We start from the raw sequence: 19,519 nt of genomic DNA on the forward strand, positions 1-19,519 counted from the left end.
TTGGTGCTTGTTGTTCGCATTTTCCCTCAACTGGCTTAAAGGGAAAATGCAATTGCACTCGAACAATGTGAAAAGCGGATGTCGTAGATCACAGCGCATCTGGCGCGCTGTAGTGATTCATTGCACCGCTGCTTCTTTAAAAATATTTTAATCCGCAAAAAATATGCATAACAATACTGAGTTCATTCACCTAAAAGTGACACCATTGGCGACAAAATTCCATTAAGCATTTGTCATTTTGACCTAAAACAGTCACGAGTATCGGCATGTGAGTCTTCTATTCCGTACGATTCACAAAGATGACAGCCACGGGAGACATTGCAGGGAGCTAGCAGAAGATGCAAAACATACAACATTCAAATAACAAACATCTGTTTTATTTATACTTAACTTTTTCCCGAAAAATATTTTCCCCCTACCCATCGATCGTTGCCTTTCCTTTTGCACAACGCTTTCGCACTCATTGCATTCTTTTGTCTTATTTCTGCTGTCATCTCAGACGACAACAACAGCGGCGGCGGCGGAAAGCCATCCGCCACCGCCGCCTACTTCACACCCCACGCATACGATGGGTAAACACACATGCTCCAGCATCACCGTATGGGTAGCAGTAGCAGGCCATGGTGGGAAGCCGTCGGCAAATTTGCGATCGCGACTCAAACTTGTTATTATTAGTGCTGTTATTGTTATTGTTGTTACTTCTGGCGATTGCCGCGCGCTGCTTGTGAACCAAGTGTTTGTTTGACATTTTAAATATGTTCTCTTTCTCTATACATCGCGGAAAGATGAAGAAAATGAAGAAGTAAGGGAAAACAATGAACACAAATTTCCTTTGTAGTGCCAGTACAATACGTATACAACGTTCAGCTATTGTAATTTTTGAACTGATTCCATGTGCCACATTAAATTTTGCTAATTTAATGAACTTTCGAACCGTGTAAAATGGGAATTTTCCCTCATACACCGGTATCACAACCCACTACGGTACCATTGGCACCATTTGTAACTAACTACTGGGAAACCAGCGCAGCTTCTCCTACAGTCACGGGATGCGAAACAAGTGCGGCACTGCAAAGCCGAGCGGACGCAACGCAGTTCACATAGCGGAGAAGAATCAAAAATAAAACAATAATCGGTACATTGTTTGACGCCGCCTGCACTTACTCACACGAGGGATTCACTTTGTACTTGACTTGCGAAACCGTTTGTCAGTACTCCCATGTGGACAGGACGGGAGTAGGTAGTAGGCGACGATCGTCGTCGCTTGGCAAAATATATGATTGTTTGAAAGCCGGACGACGGCTTGGATTGTGATGGGATAAATGGAACGGATTGCTTGCTTTGATCCGCGGAGGACGATGTGCCCACCGGATGAGTTCATAAATCAGGATTTTGCAGCAATGAACCACGGTCATTGTTTTATTATTTGTAAACCTTTTCCAAGCTACATAGATTCATAAGAAAATTAAGGCAAACATCTGATGAAACCAGCTCATGACGTATTACATTGTTTAATGAATCCCTGAAATGTTTAGGATTGTCTATTTTATATATAATTTAACGAAAGCATAAAGGAGTCAATTGGTAAACAAAACATAAAAGTATAGGTATATAGGAAAAAACGAGTCGACGGGTCTCATAACTTTACTGCCTAAAATTAGAGATTATGGTTATATGAAGGGAAAAAATATCCAAACTTTTGGGGTGGTCATTATTCCCTGAAAATAATAGTTGAAGATATCAGATTTTCCATCATATTCCATAAGTTGAAAATTCAACATTCATGAACCGATTTAAGACAAACAGTTAATGAAAATAAATTATATCAGCAATCCATAAAAGCAAATGTTCCACAGTGGAGTGGAATTGCATACACGCTCGTCCGAATTTACTCTAAAGCTGAGTTTAGACAGGGCAAGTCAATTGATCAATTCAGTTGAATTCAACTGACTTGAACGCGAATTGAACGTGTAAACCATTCCATTCAATTGACTTGATCAACTCACTTGAATTGAAAAAAGTTGAACCAGGTTCAACTTTTCAAGCCAATTGAATTCAACTGAGTTGATCAATTGACTTGCCCTGACTAAACCAAGCTTAAAGCGAGTAAAATTCCCCTCACTTTCGTTAAAAGTTGAACTACCCTAACGTGAGTAGCCCCATGTTTACTGAGTTTTAAGTAATGTACGTATCTGTCAAAATCTGAGTAGCATTTACTCAATTGCGGTTTTCGCAATATAAACTCAACTGATCAAAAGTTACTCAGTTTTGACATTTTGACAGGAAATTTTGTATAGAAGCCAAATAACAACGATTTACTTTATTACAACAGAATTATTTCAAAGATTAGATTTTATAAACACTGATCAACATATTTAAATCTGCTCATTAAGCGATTTCACTGAAAACCACTGCAGCTAGCATGGTGTCATCTTCAGGTGGTTTTTCGATCCGGGAATTAACACATTGTTCATCTATAGATCTTGATATGCACTAAACTGTCTGGCACAACTTACGGATCAGTTTCTCAGCATTATTTTTGTCTGAAAATGAAATACTGTTTGAAAATATTGCTCTTTCCCAATTTTCTCATAAAACTTACTTACAATCCTATCATAGTGAACTTTCCTTGAGATCGAGCTTCGGATTCTGAAGATCACAACCAGAAGTTCATAAAAACGTGACCTGCGTAAATTTGGACTGAAATGAAGATTATCTCAGAAGAAAAACACTTCCATAGTAAATTTCCATATTTTATTATTAGAGCAAAGGCTACTCACTTTGCTAAATTGATGTTACTTAGTTTTTGACATTTAGCATACAAATACACAACTGAGTAAAAGTTACAAATCAGACGAGCTTCTACATAGCCAATGAAAAAACTGAGAGCGAGGTTCACTTCTACTCAGTATGAAACATTTATCAAAACTATAGGTACTCAGTGCTAAGTTCCTGCACTTTTTGAAATTTCCACAACTAAAAAAAAACTTAAGAACTGCTCTTAAAATATTGCATACGAGTCTTCATATGTGTTAAATTATTAAATATTGTATCCAGCATGGCGCTCACTTTTCGATCTATTTTATTTTGATAAATCGACAACCGTCATACGCCATCTGGTGTTGTTTTTACGGAGATGAACTCAGGGGACACATGTCAGAAGGGTCTAACTCGAAACGTTAACAATGACTTGGATCGTCGGTTCTTTTACGAATAACAACACACCCACTCGAACTAACTAAATCTTCTGACAGAGCAATGTTTGTTCTTTGAGCTGGTGTAGTTAGATTCCGTGGGTGTGTGGTCATTCAAGAGAAATCGACGTTCAAAGTCATTGTTTACGTTTCGACTTATACCCTTCTCAGAGGTTTCCCCTGAACTAGCCAAAGGCTAAAAATCTCCATAATAAATAATTTAAAAAAGTTAAGGGTTGTGTCCAAAGCACGACCGCATTGTTGACGTAGAACTACGAGATTGTTTTTGATGCTCCATTCACTAGTATATTAATAACAAAATAAATGGTTTAAAAACTTAACTCCAAAATGAACAATTCATTATTCAAATTTTTAAAATTGAGCGGGTATTGAATAAATCCTAAAATAAGGATTACTTTTGACCGCTTTCTTGTTGGCTCGACACAATCGAACGCGTTCAGCAACGATTCGCGTCTGTTTCGCAGGTTTCCCAGCCTCCTTGTCTCTCACACGCATCCAATAATCGCGGAGATATTTTGCAGCCATGTGTTGAGACATTTTGAAGGTTTTTACAGAATTTCTCAATAAACACTTGATTCACTTCGAATATTAACTCTATCCAACGCGGGGTGTAAACACTGAAGTACTTACTGTACCAATTTGAATATACAGAGAGTGCTACAATGCATAATCACGATGGTGTTTCAATATGATGTCTGTGTTTGGGAAATTTTGATTGCCTTTCTTTTTGCACACGCTGGTAAGCTAAACAGACTCCTCCCATCATGAGTAGTTTACTATCAAGTAGCGACACTCTCCCTTTGCGTAGTTTGTCAATGTCAATACTTCAAAGCAAAGGGCAATTAACGAGTTATTAAATAAACATGAAAAGAATCGATCAAAATCACTTGCACCCCTGCTTCCAAGTTTGGTTACAAGATTACAACTCTGCAGAGCATCTTGTGTGGTCGTTGGGGGTGTGTGGTTCTGAATATGGACAAACAGGCACAGATAAATTATATTCCAATTCTTTACTGTAATAAACTTGTTGGCCCTGAAAAGGGCCTTTTTATTGCCAAAGTTGGTGATGGGTTAACCAACAATCAATACGAAACTAACGATTTTAAATTGGCTCACTACTTGACTAGCCTATTGGTCCCAAGCAAATCGATTAACGTATCCCATTCTTGTCAAAATTCTAGTACTACACAATGTTTGTTTTGATTCGCTATGAAAGTTTGACAGATAACATCAGGGGTGTGTGGATTCATGCAGAACATGCAGGGGTGAGTGAAATAGCTTGGGACTGCTTGGGACCGTTGTTCTGGTACTGAGTGAGCCAAAAATAATAATGATTTTCTTCGGGACCCAGTGGTCTTAGAGTTACCTCTATGGGTTAACCTCCTTCCTACTGCTGCTATTGCTTGAGTTGAGGCTAGACAGCAGCGCTCTTTTATATATTTTCAGGTTAAATCAGAATGATGTGCAACCAAGTGGTACTCGATTATGACGACTGGGTTTGGGAAGAACGTTTATTTCATGAAAACAGTGACCACATTACCACATTACCACCTTTTCAATAGTTTCTTGTTTAAAAATTATCAGTCGTAAGCATTGCTATTGATGCGTAGACATATTTCTTATTGGTTGGTGATAAAATTATTGAAATTGGTCTAGGGGCAGCTGAGTTATTAATGTTCAAAACCTTTCATAATTTTGTTACATGTTCCATTTTCGGTTTTCACAAAGTATACCTTCATATAGAAATCACCGACGTAGTCCTACGTCAAAAAAAAACGCCATCTAGTGCGCCATGTTTTTTTTTAAAGCTTTATTAAAGAGATTTTTAGCCTTAGGCTAGTTTATCTCTTAAGTGCGCCATGTTTTCTCTTCTGTTTCTCTGACGTAAGGTGAATTTAAAAGGTTTCAGACGAAAATATTTGTTCTCACCCCAGCGTTTGGGTTCAACCCTAGCCGAGGTCGTTAAATTTTTTCCTAGGGCGAAAAAAATCTCTTTCGGAAGGGAGGTAAAGCCGTCGGTGTGGAAGCCGCCTCCCTGGCAATTCGATTGCCTTCAATGGATGGCAATAGATTACCATCGGTTATTGCCGAACAAAGACCGACGCTAAATAAATGAATCAATAAGAAGAAGAAATTGAACGAAATAAAACGTCGATTTCATCTTTGAATTGAAGAAACTTAAATTTGTTCATTCACACAGAGTTTAGATTACTGAAGTCAGTAAATTTAACTGGGTCTTCAAACAGCTCAGTTTTCAGTAATCCACCCAGTAGATTTTAATTTAACTGAAAACTCCGTAAATCGCAGAATCTCTGAACTGTCGAAAATTACTGTTTGAGTCAGTAAAGAAATTGCTGTCTATTTCAGCAATTTATTTGTTTACATTTGTTTTTGCTGAGTTTTTCAGTATTTTGTAGAATAAGTCAGTCAATTCATCAAAAAAGTTTATTTACTGGTAGGATTAAAATGCTTCTAATTTGTTACGATTTTTGTTTCGGGACTGATATTAACATGTTTAGCGCTTCCTAGTGGTTCGGCCGGTTGGTGGCTCTCTTCGTGCGCCGGATTGTGTGGCCATGTCTGGAGCTCAACAACAGGCAATGTTAGTGAATTGTTCAGCTTCAAAATCAGTGAAATATCTGGTGTATTCCGTGTCAGTTTCTACACTCTTGCGTTGGCTTCCAGATGTTTAATTTTTTTCACAAAGATTTTCTATTATCACACAGATTTTCAAACAAGTTGACTTACTGGTGAGCTCAGCAATTATGGAATTTCGAAACATAATGGAAACTGTAAACTCGGTACTCTATTTCACTGAGTTTTAGACATTAACCGTAAAGCTGTCATTTTACGGAAAATTCAGTACTTGCTATTTAAGTATTCCGTAGTTTGTCACAAAAGCTACTGAACATCAGTAGTTTTATTGAAAGTATCTAAATTAATTTCTAAAATCTAATTTTTTTTACTCTGTTTGGGACATAACACCACTGCGACCAGTAATTTGATCTATTGTAGTATATCCCGTGTTCTTCGTTTAGTGTACGTCGTATTACTCCATCGCTATTGAGAAATGATGAAGTATTTGACTTTTTGTCATTCTCGCATTTATCACAAAGATCCGACTCTAATTGTAAAGTTCCGCTATTTATACCCTTCGGAGCGTTGAAACACCCTCCAAAGCGTGCCCCTTTGTCAGTCAAAATTGGATTCCTTAGCAATAAAATTAAGGAATGGCACCGGTAATGACCATGCATCAGAACCCTAGTCTTAACCACTTCAAACTAGGGAACAACGAATAGAAGATTAAGAATCACATAAATGAAGATTAACTAACTCATTTTTCCCTTGTTTCAAGATCATCCTCGGTGGACAAAGCCGAGTCTTCTCACTATCCACACGGCATAAAAAGTAACAAGGACTAAGATGTGTTGCTTGGTTTACTGAAAAATCCTGTTCCCCTAGTTTGAAGTAGTCAGGACTAGGAATCGGTGGTAGATCTTACATCCCGTAACGTACCACGAAAAGGTGATCTACCCACGTTACGGGGCCTGATAAGAATACTGACGGATATGAATAAATGCTGGACGAGTCAGTCAAAGTGGAAGCTTTTTATAATGATAATTACGATTAAAAATATTTTTATTTTTATAAATCATTTAGATAATTTCAAAGTGATGCACCCCTTGAGAATAACCTTTTTCAGCGGGGCCAAAGGGGTATTTTCGGACGACCATCCAATTACATAAGGTATAATTGGGATTAAATTAGTAACCTTTTAAATTTAGAATAACAAATTCAAAAGCAAACTACTACTATTACATTCTTGGTGATTTCTCAAAGTTGAGTAAGTCGATTAATATGCGATGCTAATATTTTGTTCCATAATGAGCATTAGCAATATTGTACAAGTGTTAGGGTTGGTAATAAAACTGTAACATACTTTTAATCGTTAGCAAAAATGCTTTCAAATAAAATATTGACATCTTGTGCTGCTTAAGTTTTCATGATAAAGATTATTGATAAAACAACTGTATTCAGCATCTCAAAAAAATGTGGTCTTTTTCTGCGCATGTTTTCGCTAAAGCCTAAAGAAATAGGGGAAATGACGGCTTCGGCATGACAGACTATTTTCGGCAACCCAAATTGAAACACTATTTTCACTGGATTTTCTTACGAAAACACTTCGCTGAATGTATGCAAACGATGCTTTATGCTTTCAGCTTCAATTTGACTATATTTGACTAGCAAGGTTTTCTTGAAATGCAACACACGCACTACAAATTGTAGCTGATTTCGAGTTGCCGATAATAGAACAGCAGATTTACATGCAGTTCAAATGGAACGGTTGCCGAAGAAAAACTGGTTGCCGACAATACTCGCTCTCACTAGAGAAGATTGAAGCTTTGTAAAAGCGTTTCAAAACAGTTTTTGACAATTCTTTCGACTGAAATTGTTAGAGCAGCTGTCAGCAAAAGATTATAAACAAACCAATACTGCATATGTGTGCGTTCCTTAGAGAAAAAGGCTATAGAAAGAAGGTCGCTGCTTAGGTTGCCGAGAATACGTAAATTCCCCTATGTTTTCTACATGTCATCAGATAGTAATAAATGGGGATCAAAGCATGCTGTGCATGGAGATGGAAGTGAGCTAAGTGTTTGTTTTGCTTTTTTTTAGTTATTCAATCTTTTAGGCGAAGAATTTGGCAGAAAGATTTTGGATTCGTTAAAGCAGATTTAGCAAGCGCCAATTGATTGATTCGTCGATTTAGTATTTTTGATTAGTTGGGGAGAATAGAATACTTTAAAAAAGGGGGAGAAGTTCTGACCCGGTGAATTAAGAACGGATGGAGGAGGGGAAGAGATGAAAGAAGTTTAAGAGAAATATTTCTGAAGTGCGTTTATGGTGATGGGAGTGAAAGTTCAATTCATGCTAGGGTGATTAGGGGTATAACACGCACACGGGATGAAATGAGCACTCAAAATTTAAATAAAACTATATAATCTTAGGCTGTGTTTCATTTGGTTAATTTCACTTAAATTTGACGCTTCGAAAATAAATTAAGATATTCGAATATCCCTCTGTTGTTGATCGACCAATTTTCGAGAAAGTGTCTGTCAGAAATAAGTCTACTGGAAACACAGGTTTATTTGAAAATTCTCCATCCGTCAAATTTAAGTGAAAATTCAACAAATGGAACACAGCTTTAAACTTAATATGAAATGCAAAACTAAAGAATATATTTTTCAATAGAACCGTTTATTACTTTTTACAAATATGGAAATATATTGAAAAATGAAACTTGATGCTCAGGTGATGAAATGATTATAATTTAAGAACATCACTAATAAGCTTCCATTTCTGTCCACGTTTCATCCATTCGTTGGATTCTGAGGCAAAGTGTTTATATCTTTGATTTAAACAGGTCCAATATTTTATGAATCAACTCGCCTCTTAAATACCACACAGTAGGCCTTGCCATGTTGGTATGTGTGACGCATCCTTGATGTCAAACATATATCAAATAGTCATAAAAAATAATGGAGGCATATCCAACATTTTACAGGGTGCTTTCAGGAACTGGCTGTGTTGGTGTTAGATTATATTAGATTAGATGTCATCTGATAGAAATAATTTGAATGTACCCTTATTGAAATTTGATGTCAAAAAGCACTTCCAAAAATTTGAGTATAAAAAATTAATCAAAGGTGCAGAGACGGTGCAAACAATGACTTCAAATTGGAGTTATAGCTTTCCTATGATTTTATATTTAATGGAAAAAATATATGTTATCATGATTAGGTGACGAACAGGTACTTGAATTTCCAAAATCGAATATATGCAGATTGCGTGAGACGGCCAAGAGGAATACCTCTTCATTCATTCATTCATTCATAGACTTCATTCGGGACATTCCGTGCAAGCTTTATCATAAACCGGATTACCCCGTGAAGCGAACCGTATACAATTGCAACTTCTCCTCTAACACATCAAACCAGCTTGTTAAGTTCACTTGGCCAGATTTGGTGAGTTCGTTCCATTTTGTCCTTTATAATATTTTCATACTTAATTTCCGAGTACTAGTACTAGTGATACTACAAACATTTCCAGCTCATTAAATACGCTGTCACATTCTAGCTCCCAGATTTAAGGGGGATTTCCGGTTCAATTGACCTAAACTTTGGATTTTTTTTCCAGGGAACTGGTAAGAGTTAGAGACCTGAGTTTTTTATCAAATCTTTATTCATTCTTGCTCTACAACTGGGAATTTTTTCAAGTCCAAAAATCCAAAATGGCGTCCAATATGGCGGCTGCCCGGCGGGTGCTTCCCAAAACTGCGAGCAGCCTAGAGGTCGCAAATCGTCACCTAGAAAGAAAATCGGCTCAGTTTCTTGAAGAGTATAGTTCAGAGAATGGAATGAACTAGAATCTTTGAAAAATCTCAAAATTTGACAAAATGGCGGGCATTTGAAAAAAGTCATATACCTAGTTACCGCCATTTTGTCAAATTTTGAGATTTTTCAAAGATTCTAATTCATTCCATTCTCTGAACTATACTCTATTGGACGCCATTTTGGATTTTTGGACTTGAAAAAATTCCCAGTTGTAGAGCAAGAATGAATAAAGATTTGACAAAAAACTCAGGTCTCTAACTCTTACCAGTTCCCTGGAAAAAAATCCAAAGTTTAGGTCAATTGAACCGGAAACCCCCCTTAAGCTTCTTGCAATTATTTATATAAAAATGGTTGCAAAAGGATTCCATCCATAATGCCACTACCAGTCAGTGGGAGTTGGATTGTAAATACACACACACATCACTTCCATTTGATTAACACGCTATAATTACTGACCCATAATTGATGTTAACTGATCCATAATTGTGGGGTCAGTGTACATTAGACATTGAAATTTTCGCTCCACAGTGTTCAAACGGTTTCAAATCGGGTCCTGATTAGCCTCCGAAAGTTTAAACTCATTTGATAAGAAACTGACTTGGCACAAACCATTTGAAGTTTATATGGAAATTACTATGGGAAAACAAATCTTTTTGTTCATTGTCTTCTAGCCTTTTTACATATTGTACGGTTAACAAATTCTATTACTGTTCTTATGGGCATTTTTATCAGCTACAACTTAGCAGAAAATCGTTTTTCAGCCAAACGTCAAATTAAATAGTTATTAATTGTTTAAGAGATTTATAATCTTATGGCAAGATTAAGCAACTGTATTGCGGGCAACACTGTATTCTGCAGTGTGACATAGTAGCCATGATTTTTGTCCTCTATTCTACGCGCCATAAACACCAATTTTGCCTGCTAAACAGTTGATTGAGCATAATCATAAGACATCAGTGACTTGAATAATTAATAATTTTTGTTCCTTACATTTGATCGAAAAGTTGTTTTGAACAAAGTTGTAGTTGAGGAAATTTTCAATAAACTCAGCTATCATTTTTTAAAGTAGAGTGAACTGGTGAATTTTGAGATCGATATGAACCGAAATTATGGTTTCTCCATAGTAATTCCCATATAAACTTCAAATGGTTTGTGCCAAGTCAGTTTCTCACTAAATGAGTTCAAATTTTGGGAGGCTAATCAGGGCCTAATGTGGACCCGTTTGAGCTCTGTGAAGTGAACATTTCAAATTTTGCATCAGTCTAGTGTACATGGTTAATTGTTAGCTTTTCCCAAACTAATTTCAATTGGATTGTGCACAGCCAGCTTTTAACTAAAGGAGTTCAAATTTAGGGTGCATGATATGGAACCGTTGGTGCACTGAGGAGCAAAATTTCATTACTCAATTGTAAGACAATTTTTGCATCACTTTACTCTGCGATAAATTTTGATATTTTTTCATGGACAGAATAGTTTAATGGTCCCTTTAGTTTAAGTCAAGAATATATGTATGCCCTAAGGGGCAATTCAAATATGACACAGTTTTTTGATTTTTTATGTCTATAGCTCGGAAGCCTGAGTCGTAGAATTTAGAAAAAAAAATTAAGACCCAATATTTGTAAAATAAAATCAATATATCTCGATTACTTTTTCGAAGGGACGTATCTGCTTTTGTAAGCAATGTATTTGATCATCGATATGGCGCAACTGAAAGTTCGCACACGTATACTAACACAACTGTCAGGTAGGGGAACATTTACCCTATCTGATGGTAGTGTTAACATGCGGGGGCGAGCTACCAGCTAGGCCAAATCGACGATCAAATGCATTGTTTACAAAAGCTGATACGTCCTTTCGAAAAAGTAATCGAGATTTACATAGTTGAAGATGCTCATTTCAAATAACAGACTAAAGTGGTAATTTTTATACGATAGATGAGGAGATGAAAGTATAGAGTTGATAGTTCCTTTAGAGTACGGCAGTGTGAATTGTATATAGAGAGTAGAAAGCAAGCCAGGACAACTTTTTAGGAAGGTACAAACAGGCATGGCAAATCATTTACATTCATTTCGTGCATTCATTTACATTCATATGCCTCTAACTTTTTTCATCAACAGAATTCCATGAAATGATGTATGAAGCTTTTGTAGGTTTCGATATAAGCTACAATCTTTTTAAATAACTCAAATCTGTATATCTTATGCATGATGAACTGGGGCGAACAGAACTTACCTTTGTTATTCAGTGAATAGTAACAAGTTCTGTCCGCTCTAGTTCGTCATGCATAAGAGATACAGATTGGGGTTTTTGACAAAAGTTGTAGTTAATATCAAAACGTACAAATGTTTGATACATCATTTAACGGAATTCTGTTGATGGAAAAAGTTAGAGGCAAATGAATGTAAATGAATGCACGAAATGAATGTAAATGATTTGCCATGCCTGACCCTATCTGATGGTAGTGTTAACATGCGGGGGCGAGCTACCAGCTAGGCCAAATCGACGATCAAATGCATTGTTTACAAAAGCTGATACGTCCATTCGAAAAAGTAATCGAGATTTACATAGTTGAAGCTGCTAATTTCAAATAACAGACTAAAGTGGTAATTTATATACGATAGATGAGGAGATGAAAGTATAGAGTTGATAGTTCCGACAGAGTACGGCAGTTTGAAAATTTAGGTAGCGAGCTAGGACAACTTTTTAAGAAGGTACAAATTGGTTTTATCATCTCTCTTTACCAAACTCCCCTGTTGGTGAGGGATGGTGAGGGGTATTCTCCCCCCGCCACCACTGGCAAAAAGATCATCGCCGACTCGCTCATGTACCGACAATGTGTTTGAAACAATTCTATCGACTTTACCGCACTCAAGTTGTTATTTGAAGAAAGGCTTCCAGTCGTAGGTTTGGAAATTGCAGCTATTGTTACCTCTACCACGGTATGTGGTAAAAAATCAAGATTTGTTGATATTTAAAAAAATCGGAACTTATAAATCTGCAAGAACATCAATTGGAAATATTTTGGCGATCTTGAATTGTCTCATATTCCTCACCATTTTTGCTATCTAATATTTTATGATATAGGGTTTTAATAATTATAATACGTTGAAATGCTCTAGAAGAAGCTCATTCTAGACGCATGCCCGTCGCTTTGCTCCTCTCACTACGCAGTAAAAGTGCGTTTTTCCCAGGTTTAATATAACGTTTCCATAGCTGCCAATATTTATTGTAATTTTCCGTCTGAATTTGAACTGCTATCTTTACTCCATTTAACCAAATCTAAATAGAGTTAGAATAACAAACAATACCTTCGCTCGAGGATTTCTAGGAATTCAAGACACTGTCATTCAAATCAATCCTTTACCTACCCGATGACGATGTTGGTTTGCGTGGGTGTGTCATGAATTTCTACACAGTTCGAAAAAGTAGTGTAAATTTCTGTTCTATATGGTGCACATAAAAGGAGCGTCACATATCATATAAACCGTCTAAAGTTCTGAGACATGTCATGAAATGATAGAAATTACAATAGCAATATACAATATACATAAGTATTAAAAAAGAGCTTTTGAAATTTATTTTAGCCGTAAACTGCCGCTCTTCGCAAGTCGGATCCATTTGCATTTTTGTTAAAACTAAGTTTCCCAATGTGAATTGTAGCCATATTTTCATAATATTGTATGAACTCAACAACTTTGTTCTGGAAAGGTTTGGAAAAACAGCAAAACCGGTTGTCTCATAGCGTTAGAAGCAATGTTACGAAGCAAACTTAAGATGCGTTTTTCTCGGCTTGCTGGTTTATGATATGGGACGGACTTGCCATGAGCGGAGTATATCAGCATTATATTGCACAAATGACAATTACCGGGCTTGATGTTTACTTGGATATGCTTCGCAGAGCACGATCTGAAAATTCCTGTCTTAGGTCATCATTTGCAGTAAATTAAATGATATTATTTAGTTTCGTAATATTGGTTAGGTTGTCAATTTTGAGAATAAACGTAAATCTGGTAAAATTGGCATCATTTTCAGTTCCTCAATGTTTCATCATCAGAGAATAAATTATGTTTACGCGCATTTTTTGCATAAGAATGCAGTAAGCTCCCAAATGTCAATTGGCTAAAGTTTGACCACTGAAGGACTTTCATGGACCCTGGAAATAATTTGTCTAGCATTCACAGTCAAAAGAACCAATTTCCCGAAACATTTCCGTATCAATACAGTTTATTAAAATAGTTGTATTAGTTTAAAAAAAAAACAACAACCAGTGCACTCGATCACTGATTCTGAACGCTAGATGTATAAAAAGTAAGGAAGGGTCAAAACACTCTATATATAAAAGTGGATCAAAATATCGGATAATCACCAACGTGAACAAAACACGAGTGCTGACCGGTAGGCATGAGTTCACATCCAGCTCAAATTTTGGGAGAATCACCAGGGCCTGATTTTAAATCAGTTGAGCTCGGAGCTTGGTTGAGATCCAAGCTCCGAGCTCAATTGATTTAAAATCAGGTCCTGGTAATTCTCCCAAAATTTGAGCTGTAGGCGAACTCATACCAACCGGTCAGCACTCGTGTTTTGTTCTCGATGCTTGGGGACGTAATTTGTGATTAGCCCCGGTCCCTTTCAAATTATCTCATTATTTATAAACGGTCCTTATATTTGAAATGACGTTTAACATTCATCTAGTGATGTTCGATTTTTATTCGAATAATCGCTAAATCGATTAACGAACCGAAAAGTAAAATATTTGTAATCGGTTATCTCACGTCAAAGACGCATTAACTTCTCCAAAAGAGCATCTTCCATCGTTTCAAACTCTTATTGGTGGGAAAATTACAGCACAGTGAACAAAAAATATCGAGTAATTCAAAAATAGGACATCACTGATATTTGGTGTGATTTGGTTTCGATTAAAAAAAAAGCGCTAAACGTCAACTCTACCGATGGGGCAACATAACCACAAAAATACCTTACATATGGAGGGTATTCATGCACGGAAGAGACCGTGAAAGAGGCAATTAAAATAGAAAGCTTTTTAATCCGACTGTACCGAGCTACGGATAAGTTTTCTATCTGTACTAATGTGAAATTTTGTCATCAGAAACTTTGCTGAAGATCAAGCTTAAATTTAACATCAGGATAGTTACTTATTAATTAATTAGGAATGTGATAATCTTCTGACATGCTCCATAAACTACTCAGGTTAAAAATCCAGGCTACTATGTCATAAGTGCATTTTGGCCTTAAAAGCATTTGATTAATCATATGAGAAAGTTATCAGCTTCAAAATAAATTAATAACTAATTTCCTGAAAGTCTTCTCAAAACATGATATTCAGCATAGTCACATATGTGCATATTACCCGTAAATCATTATGGCGAAGTGCGTTCTATTAGAACAAAAAAAAAATCACTTTTGACACAGTAATTCCCATATAAACTTTAACACTCTGAACACGATGCCTCCGGTAAAATATGTAACGGCAAACTTGCAATGTTTGAAAAACCATAACTCAGTCATTTATTGACAAATTTCAAATCTATTGGCGACATTTAAAGCTACAGACTTTAAATAATTTTTTCGGTTGAAATAGATGTAAAATCGATTTATAAATTGCTGAACAATGATTTTTAAAATATTGCCAATTTCTCAGTATGAATGAGTCTGTATCAAAATATACTCAAAAATATTCTAAATACCAGATTCAGACTAGATTGAGCCTGGTGAAGCTGGTGGTTGATATTTTGAATCACCCTACTATATATATTTTCGATAAATTTGATCGTTTAAATTTTGATTTTTTGGGAAATTTAGTGAAACTTATCAATTCAATAAATTCTGCGTCAAAGTACAATGATTTGTAGAATTCATAATGTTAGCATTTGTTTTAATGTTATGAACATTGTAAATTTTGTAATTTTTTAAAAAATAGTCGATGCTGCTCCAGAACATTGAAAAGATGGAAGAACTGTAGACAAGTATATAGATAAAATAAGCAAAATTTGGTAACTATCTTCTAAGTTTTTCACGCTTCTATTGCGAGTGATTATCCGCCTCACACCTTAGTGTTTAAGATGCACTTCCACAGTTATTAATTGAAAGCTTTCAATGCCAACCAATTTGTATACATGTATATTTTTTATACAAATCTGTGAAAAAATTTTACATTTCTCGGATAGGTGTATTCAGGAACGTTAAAATGCTACCAATCATACAAGCAAATTGTATATGATTGTCACCCAGCACATCCTATGCATCATGAGTATCATTAACGAACGTCATCGAAAATATCAACTGATTCCAGACATCCGTCTGCGATAAACAACCACCTGGCACCTAATTCCAAAAAAGTGCAATCACTTAAGCACCATTTAATCAAACAAGATTGGCATAAAATTACCGTCGGCAAAAATCAATTTCCTCTCCGGATGCACCGAACCATTTCTCAGTATATCATCGCCAGAGAAGCACCTTCGTCATTTTCGTCGGCAATCCAGTAGTGTGTCGTTCGGACGTTTCGCTCTAATCCATTTACCGGGTCTGGACTTTCGTCTTCTTCTCCAAAAATATTCACACCATCAACGATGCAATCCAAATCTGCACGATTCGATAGTAATCACATCACCATCTACCACCACATTTATCATCACTTCTTGCACCTTTCTTCATCGGTATCAGGTGGTCACGAATGGTTTGATTATCACTCAATCACGACTACTGCTTCCGTGAATCGGTGTTTATGATTGCTTCCAATTCCCACTACGTACACCCGCACTTGTTCAAAACGGAAATCTCAAATTGTCATCGACACACGAAACGGGGCACTTCCTGAACCTATAGGGAGTTCTGCCTGTTTAGTTGGTATCGATGCCATCACTTCACTCTACGGATCATTTGCTTCAAACGAACTATCCACTAACGGAACACAAATTATTCCATACTCCGCCGGAACCAGGCGCACTTTGATGATGATTATAATCCTGATCGTTGCACGCAGTAGACCATCGATGCGAGCACGACAACTCCAACTCAAGTCAGTCAGTGAACGAACGAACCACCGAGACGACGGTGGAAGACGAGAAAATACCCAACCGTCTTTGATATCTATTCGCGTACACTTCAGCGAGTCGAATGAGCGCAGTATCACAATGCGAGCGCCACCAGAGTCCCCCACAAAAGGCAACCGCACACATGGACTCCTCAAGATACTCGCGAGAGAAACCAAACTAACCATAAAACGACGAAAATCAACAAAAAGAAAAGCAGCCAGTTGATCTTCAAACGCGATCCCTTTCCCCACCTTCGCTTGAGGATGGCATAACGGACGAACTACGCAGAGAATCACAACAAGAAACCACGCTCGTGAGATCAAACAATGTGCTCCATTGTGCCTCCTCATCAACTCGCGGATTTTGTTACTCTCACTCGCTAAGTTGCTCTCTCCTGCGATGAACCGCGAACTCTCTTTCACTCTCTCACACACCTTCCGCACGGTCGCTAAGATACCAACCCGTAAGTACCTTCGCTGAATAATATCGAAAATAGCATAAAACTAAGCACACATTCTCCGCATTAGCAAATGCACCGGACAAACACATACACATATTTTGCCGTCAGCCACCAGAAAGAGACAACCAACAACGGCCAATTGGCTAATCCCTCCAAGCTCCATTCCGTCCTATTGAACCGTCATTACCATCATCGAGACCCCGCCGACAACAGCCTCTTCGCACTCGTGATCATATGAGGCAATCCGCTTAGGCAAGGGGGGTGGTCGATCTGCAGCACAATCGACGAGATGCGATCGAATGAGTGGCGGATCGGGTGAGACTGGTGTTTGGTCGAGTGAGCGTGGTGTTGGCATGAACAAAAGCAGCTCTATACTTGTCGCGCATCTGTACTCGGTACATGAGGACGATTGTTATAGCTTCGTAGGTCGCTTATCATCGGATGGCGAAGAAGAGCATAAAGATATTGCTTTAATTGCTTTTGGGTGGGATCGGGATCTCTTTTCATTATTCATTCAAGCAGGAGGTGTAAAATTGGATGATGGGTGGATGGATGCTTGAATGTAGTTCAACAGTAACTGAAGAGAACCGTGCACGAGACTGGGACCGATCGTTGAACAACGATAAATATTAATGACATATTAATAAATATGTTCTAAGATACTACGATTAGAGCTGTAAATTTTCATTAGGTTTTTCTCTTTCAGATAAAACTACCTCTCATGATCAAACATAATGTTTTTTTTTTTGTCATTTGTCACTGACACATGACATTGACATTGATGTTCAAAATTTGATGAGATAAAACTTTAAGAGCTGAATGGCCTATTAAAATCATGATTCATTAAGCATTATCTATCAATAAAGGGTGGGGTTTGATTCTAAAAACTGCACAAACAAATTCACTCTTGTTGTCTAACGTTTAAATTATGGGGAGGATTTCTTAAATTAAGAAAAATTTTTCTTGAATTGGATTTTTCTAAAAATATTGGCGAAAGATATCAGAGATCCAAACAAACAATGTTTTCTTTAGATTCTTGAGCAAGTTAACATTAAAACATATTTTAGCTATTACGTAATGAACTTCAAACAAAACCAAAAGGTAGATTTTTGCGATTTTTTGAGTCCCACAAAATTTCTATTTTTCCCGGTTTTCCTTGCACGAATCTAAATATATTCCTAGTTTTTAATGCGCATTAAAATCGAAAGTTTGAAAAAACAAAAACATTTTTTAAATCGTGGCCACGAGACAAGTTATTTCTTGGTAAAACATCTTCCATAGCAAAACTTCATACAGGAGCATTGTATTAAAGCTGAAAGAATCTTCAACGGAATGGGTCACTTGATATATTCAAAAATAAAAATACTCAATATAAGGGATTGAAATCAAAACCTAGATCACAGAATTTTGGATTTTGTGGAAAATTTGTATAGAAGTTTTGTGTCAATTTCAAACATAGTTTTGAGATTAAACCCTAAGAAACTCTGAGATCAAATCCAAGGAATGAAAATTGTGAAAAGAAGAGCAGATGAATTTTAAGGAAGATTTCAGAAATTCTAATCTGAATTCAAAAAGCATTATATGTTCTGAAAAGCATTGGGTGTTCTGAGGATAATTTCAAAATAATGCTGAGAGAGAGAGAGTGATCTTCAACGGGAATCCAGAAAAAAAGATCTTCACCGGGTATCCAGAAAAAATCAAAGCAATCGTATTCTGGCGAAAGCTAAAAAAATTAAGGAACGAAATTGAAAAAAAAAATCAGAACAAAATTTTAAGGATTTCTGCGAACTTAAAACTTCAAGGAAAATGTTAAGAATCTAATCCTCATGAAGCTTGAGCTTGAGCTTGCTTGACCGCCCACGGTTGCTACTCTGTTATTGCCAGATCAGCTGTAATTACACAGAGAACCAATAGACGATGCTTGGGACTAGCAATCATCCTCAATGTGTAAAAACTGGTGAACTTAAATTAGGCAATACCAGCGCCGGCCGCGCCCGAACACAGGTCAAGAAAGGAATGGGAAGGATTGTGTTGACATGACACTCGCTTTGATGGAAGCCGAGAACACCTCTGCACTTCCACGAGGAATCACTGGGATGTTGGATAAGAGGGTTGGGTTTGCAGCAGGGTTCGTTTTGGTAAACGATAAGCTGAATTGATTTCCTAACGATCATATAACGCGAAGGAGCTTGGGACTAAACCCACGGTCTTCTGCTCAGTAAGCAAAAACGTTTGCCACTAGGCAGACGAGCACCTTTTTAATCACCGAGTTGCTGTTATTACCATGTAGTCATATTAACAAATAAAACGATTGACGAATCTTGAATGTGGATGGGCCTGAGATTAGACTCATGATGTTCTGCTCAGTAAGCCCCTAATATCACATAATACCGTTGC

At 37.0% G+C, this 19,519-nt stretch overlaps 1 protein-coding gene across 2 annotated transcripts in view; it reads right to left on the minus strand.

The window, feature by feature from the left end:
- The window catches only part of LOC135702019 (uncharacterized), a 101,905-nt gene that overhangs the window by 7,434 nt on the left and 74,952 nt on the right, over nt 1-19,519 (minus strand). The window contains exon 1 of one of the 2 annotated variants that reach the window (XM_065222977.1): nt 16,014-17,802. The exons of the other annotated variant lie outside the window; for it this stretch is intronic. The gene's annotated coding sequence lies outside the window, so the exon portion shown is untranslated. Of the gene's footprint in view, nt 1-16,013; nt 17,803-19,519 lie in introns of those variants that run through there. 2 annotated transcript variants of the gene reach the window in all.

Source organism: Ochlerotatus camptorhynchus, unplaced genomic scaffold (assembly GCF_037179485.1).
Source record: "Ochlerotatus camptorhynchus isolate MF236.1 unplaced genomic scaffold, CSIRO-AGI_Acam_v1.1 ptg000182l, whole genome shotgun sequence".
Lineage (NCBI taxonomy): Eukaryota > Metazoa > Arthropoda > Insecta > Diptera > Culicidae > Ochlerotatus > Ochlerotatus camptorhynchus.